Consider the following 6,237-nt stretch of genomic DNA (forward strand, 5'->3'; position numbering starts at 1 on the left):
GTTGTATTTTGTCAAAGGCTTTTTGGGCATCGACTGAGATAACAATGTAATTCTTAGTTTTAGATCTGTGGATAGCTTCTCAGGTTTGGTTTATAGCTCTGCCCTCCCTCCTGTGTAGGCGCTTCTACCAGAGCAGGTGCTGCCGCTGTGGCCCTGCCCACCTGTGCGGGGTATGCCTACCAGAGCGGGCGCTGTCGCTGGGGACCCCACCCACCTGTGCGCTGTGCGCCAGCTACAACAGGCTCTGTTGCTGTGGCCCCATCCACTTTAGCAGGGCACGCCTCCCAGAGCAAGCCCCTGGTTGTTGGGTTGTGTTTGTGCCCTCCCGCGAGTCCATTGTGGGGGGCGGTATGTGTGGGGCCCAGTGGGATCGACTGTCCGGGTGCGGGTTAGCACCCTCAGACCTCACCTCCGCTGCGAGGTGGGGGCGTGATCAGGCTCAGGTGTCCCTGCTGTGCTGGTATTGCCCACCAGTGCCTGTGATTTTAGTTGTAAGAGTCCGAGAGGTCCAGGTGCCTCGGGTGGGGCTTGCACTGCCGGCCGTCCCCAGGCCCCTGTTGGGAAGGGGGAAGGGCCGATTCGGCCAGTTCAGGATCCTATGTGGCCTTGGGGCTGCTCCGCCCTTCCCCTGCTAAACTCCCAGCACCTGATGGGAACTTCCCGCCTGATTTGGGGGTTCTTTGTTCCCTCGGGGGTGGAGAGGGGGAGGAAGGGAGATCTAGCTTCTTTGTAGGGTTTGGGTCTCTGATAGCTGATCTCCTGTTGGGGGAGGGGGTAATAGGGGACTCACTGATCCTGGATTGTGTGTGTCCCGCGCAGCCGTTGGTCCTTCAGGGGGTGGCAAAGTGTCGCGGTGGCGTCCCCGGCTTCCCCCTTCTGCCGCGCTGGGGTCCCCAGCCGCCGTCCATCTGAACCCGGTGTGGACCTGAACTTCTTGTCGCCGCCATCATATGTTTTGGTCCACATCCTCCCTAGTGACCGTGGGGTCCCGCTGTCTGGCTTCTGTGCTCCCGGCAGCCTGTTTGCCGCTCACCAGGTTCCCCTTTCCCAGCCTGGCCCTGTTTGGTCCAGGGTCGGCTGGTTGGGGGAGGGTGTCCTGGAGGTTGGCTCTGTGTAGGTTTTCAGCTCTTCTTTTTTACTCCTTTGTGTTTTCCTGCGTATCTCCACTGCTTCTGGCTGCTGGTTTTGCTGGGTTCTTGATGGGGTGTTGGGTGTTGGAGTTCCCAGCTCGCTATTCAGTTGGAGTGAGTCAGAGTGCCTCCCTACTGTGTTGGCGCCATCTTTTCCTCCCGAAGTTATGCAATTCTATCCTAGGCTGTTCCTCAAGTGTCCCCTCACCACTACTCCCTTCCCACACCCCTCTAATGGCATGGAGTGAGATTCACATCTGGACACATCATTTTCCATTTAAGTTGCAGGAATGCCCTCGGGGGGTGCCGGGCTTTGCTCTACCTCCATCTGCATGGAGGTCCTGAGCCTCTCTGCCTTTCTGCGTGGTCCTCTATCGCCCTCAATGCATCCTCTGGCCAGTAGGGATTGACTGCGGGAGCGAAGGCCACGTGCAGCCTCGGTCAGCTCGTGGTCGCAGGATGCCCTGCCCCCTTCCCCATCCCAAGGAAGACAGGGGAGCATGGGATCCCGGAGAACCCTCAAGGGGTGTTCTGGTTTAATAAGGGAGGGACTAACAGTCTTATACCAGTAATGACACACGAAGGAGAGGGACTGGCCAGGAGCCAACGATAGGCTATGAGCGTGTCCATCACGGTGAGGTTACGGAACTTCCTGCAGAGGCGGAGACCTCTTGGCTCCGCCTCTGGCTCAACCGGTGCCATCCTGACACACGTGCTCACCGATGAGAGGCGGGGGCTGGCCTGGCTTCTCTTCTGGTTGAAGCCGGAAGGGGGTGGGACGGGCTAGAGCCGGCCGTCCCCTCTTAAAGGCATAGCCGTCCCCTACATTGGTGCCCCTGGCCTTCTGAGACCTGGCTCTGAATACTGTTGGCAAACATACTATTTGCAGAGAGTGCTAGAAATGCCTGAGCTAAGTACAAATTTGAGTCAAAGGGTACCTCATATATAATGTGTGTGTGTGTGTGTTCTTTTCCCTCTGTTTAAAAATGAAGATATAGGGCTAGGAATGGTGATTCCTTTCTGTAATCCCAGTTACTTGAGAGGTGGAGGTAGCAGAATCACTCATGATTTTTATGGCTTGTTGTTTTTCAGTCACTGGACTTGAACTCTGGGCTTGGGTGTTGTCCCTGAACTCTTCAGCTCAAGGCTAGCACTCTACCACTTGAGCCACAGCACCAATTCCTGTTTTCTGGTGGTTAATTGTAGATAAGAGTATCACAGCCTTTCCTGCCTGGGTTGGCTTTGAACCTCAACCTCCTGAGTAGCTAGAATTACAGGCATGAGTCACTAGTGCCCAGCGATTTTTATGTTTTTTATTTTTATGAGGCCCTATCTGAAAAACAGACTAAAAGTAAACTGACATTGTGGCCCAAGTGATAGAGTATTTGTAGCTAGTGTGCCTCTGACTTCAATACCCATGATCTCTCACACACACACACACACACACACACTCAGAAATAAGGAGACTCTATGGAACCTGGCATCATTGAACAATAACCTTGTTCATTGTGCAAACAAAGTGATACCCATTGTTGCAGAACAATTTGTTTTTGTGTGTGTGTGTGTGTTCATGCTGTACTGTGGCTTGAACTAGGAGCGTGAGTGCTGTCTCTGAGTTCTTTTGCTCAAGGCTAGCATATTACCACTTGAGCCACAGCTCCACTTCTGGCATTCTGTGGTTAACTGGAGATAGGAGTCACGACGACTTTCCTGCCCTGATTGGCTTCAAACCACCATCCTCTGATCTCAGCCTCCTGAGGAGCTATGATTACAGGCATGAGCCACCAGTGCCTGGCCTTGTTTAATTTTAAACTGATACATAAAACATTTATAACTGTGCATATAAATTGAGATACGATATGATGTTTCAAAGATCATCCATTTCATTTTTTTTTTATTTTTATTTTTATTTTTTATTTTTTTTTTTTGGCCAGTCCTGGGCCTTGGACTCAGGGCCTGAGCACTGTCCCTGGCTTCCTTTTGCTCAAGGCTAGCACTCTGCCACTTGAGCCACAGCACCACTTCTGGCCGTTTTCTGTATATGTGGTGCTGGGGAATCGAACCCAGGGCCTCATGTATACGAGGCAAGCTCTCTTGCCACTAGGCCATATCCCCAGCCCCAAGATCATCCATTTCAGAAACAAGGGTGATCAGGGGCTGGGGATATGGCCTAGTGGCAAGAGTGCCTGCCTCATATACATGAGGCCCTGAGTTCGATTCCCCAGCACCACATATACAGAAAATGGCCAGAAGTGGCGCTGTGGCTCAAGTGGCAGAGTGCTAGCCTTGAGCAAAAAGAAGCCAGGGACAGTGCTCAGGCCCAGAGTCCAAGCCCCAGGACTGGCCAAAAAAAAAAAAAAAAAAAGAAAGAAACAAGGGTGATCAGAATCCTCATTGAGGGGCTGAGAATATGGCCTAGTGGTAAAAGTGCTTGCCTTGTATACATGAAGCCCTGGGTTCAATTCCTCAGCACCACATATATAGAAAAAAAGCCGGAAGTGGCGCTGTGGCTCAAGAGGTAGAGTATTAGCCTTGAGCAAAAAGAAGCCAGGGACAGTGCTCAGACCCTGAGTCCATACCCTAGGACTGGCAACAAAAACAAAACAAATAAACCAGAATCCTCAGTGAACTTCTGTGCCAGCTCATTCAAGGTCAATGCATGTTGTCCCCTCAGAAGCATAGCAAGAGCTTTATAATCATTATAAAGCCTCTTGGACTTTATAACATTATCTGTGTAAACACACAGAAGCAGCACCCCTGCCTCAAGAACCAACACACACACACACACACACACACACACACACACACACACACACACACGTCCCTGTCCCAAATGAAGCAAAGCTTCACTGGGCATGAGACTGTACCCAGGCCCCAATCATGAACTGTGGCTTAACAATGCTAATTTGGTCATGCTTGAACAATGGCTTGAAAAGATGTACATTATAAAGCAATCCAAGTCCTCACCCCAGACCCTTGTGAGAGCCCCACTTCCTCTTCCTTCATGGATAGGGATGGACCAGAGATAGACCTGTGGAGGGACTGGAGCCCAACTCAACAGAGTTTATAGAACACAAGAGAAGTTCCCTCACTTGTTTCCTTTTGCCATGTAGAGCACAGGGCCACTGAATTTCAACTTTAAGCCCCCAATACCTAGAACTCTGGCTCTTCAAGTTATGGGTGTCCCTTCATTTTCAGCTCCCCAGCTCTGACTGAGTAGAAGCTACATGCCTGCAGGACTAGAAACAGGCCTGTGCTGTGAACTCTCACTTCCCACCCTTTCTATCCCTTAGTTCTGCAGAAGCCACAGTTGCATGGAAAGGAGGGAATGAGTGAGATCATCCTGATGCTGAAACCAGTGCTTACAAGGTGGCTGATTTGGGCTTTCCTGGGGTCCTAATCCCAGCAGATGGCTTTACCCAGATAACTACCAGAAGGGCACATGAGGGGCCTGGAGTGTGCAGGTACTCAGAAGTGCAACCCTGAGACAGGTGTGGCAGAGTGTGGTAGGGTCATGGTTCAAGTATCTTCTCCAGGGCAAAAATTTCTTGAGACCCTCCTCTTCTCAAGCAATAGCTGGGTGCAGTGGTGGGATTTACTGTCATCTCATCCATACAGGAGGTAGAACTAGGGAAGTGAAAGGTAATAACAAAATTGAGAGACAAAGAATAAAAAGACAAATGACTCCAAAAGCAATACTTGCAAAACCATTTGGTGTAAACCAACTTAACAACTCATGAGGCGAGAGGGAAAGGGGGAGGGAAGATAGGGAAAGGGGGCTGGGGGGAGGGCAGAACGAGGGAAGAGGTAACAAACAGTACAAGAAATGTACCGAAGGCCTAATGTATGAAACTGTAACCTCTCTGTAAATCACTTTGACAATAAATAAGAAAAAAAAATAGTACAAGAAATGTAAAAAAAAAACAAAAAAAAGGAGGTATAAATAGAGGGGTCACAGCCCAAGCAGATCCTGGCATAAATGTAAGACCCTATTTTTTTAAGACCCTATTTTTTAAAATAACAAAAGCAAAAGGGGCTGGGAGTATGACTCAAGTGGTACACTGTCTTCCTAGCAAGGCCTTGAGTTCAAACCCCGGCACTACCAGAAGAAGGAGGAGGAGGAAGACAGGAAGTGAAGAGAGAGGGGGTGAAAGGAGTGGCCCTCATTCCAGGACAAGCCAAATTCTCCCCCAGGATGCTGACAGGAGGGAGTGGCTTTTCACCACCAGGACTTCTTATGCAGGAATGTCTCCACCCAGTCTGTGCCTCTGATGATTTCTCTTCTGCCCTGTGGGTCCAGGTGAGAAAATCGCACCCAGGCTCTTGCTCTATCTATCTGGAACTTCCAAGGCTTGCTCCAAAAAGTTCTGGGAAGTCACACCTAGTAGGTGTGAGCATTGGAAAACATTACTTCATGGGTGGCCCTTGAGAATTCTAGGTTGTAGAAATTGGTAGTCACCAAGAAAAAAAAAAATCCGCAATTTGTTCCAAGTCAAGATGTTTTGAGCAGGGAGGAGGGGCAAGAGAAAAAATAATGAATCCAGAAAAAGAGGTCAGGTAGGAATGTGAGGATTTCATGCCCGAGATCTATGGGCTGCCCTGCCTGCCACAGATGACACAGAATCTGTGTTCTTACTTCCATCTGAACACAGAATTGTTTCACCCACTCTGTGTCTGCGCTTGTCCTCTGAAAAGCCATGTGGCTCTACCTGGTGGCCCTTGTGGGCCTTCACTACCCGCTGTGCTGGTACTGAGAGAGGTAGGTGGTGAGCCACCTCCAGGACAGGTACGTCTTCATCACGGGCTTCGGGAACCTGCTGGCCAGACAGCTGGACATGCGAGGCTTGAAGGTGCTGGCTGTGTGTCTGACAGAGAAGGGGGCTGAGCAGCTGAGGAACAAGACGTCAGAAAGGCTGGAGACGGTGATCCTGGATGTCACCAAGGCAGAGAGCATGGCTGCAGCCACCCAGTGCATGAAGGAGCGCATGGGGGACAGAGGTACTGCCTGTGTGTCTGGTTTCTTTTCTTTGTGGACAGGGGACATCTCCTTCCTATGTGCTCTCTGGCAGGATTCCTGAGGGCAGAGGCGCCTGGAAATGACACCATC

This window comes from Perognathus longimembris, chromosome 1, assembly GCF_023159225.1.
Source record: "Perognathus longimembris pacificus isolate PPM17 chromosome 1, ASM2315922v1, whole genome shotgun sequence".
NCBI classification, from domain to species: domain Eukaryota; kingdom Metazoa; phylum Chordata; class Mammalia; order Rodentia; family Heteromyidae; genus Perognathus; species Perognathus longimembris.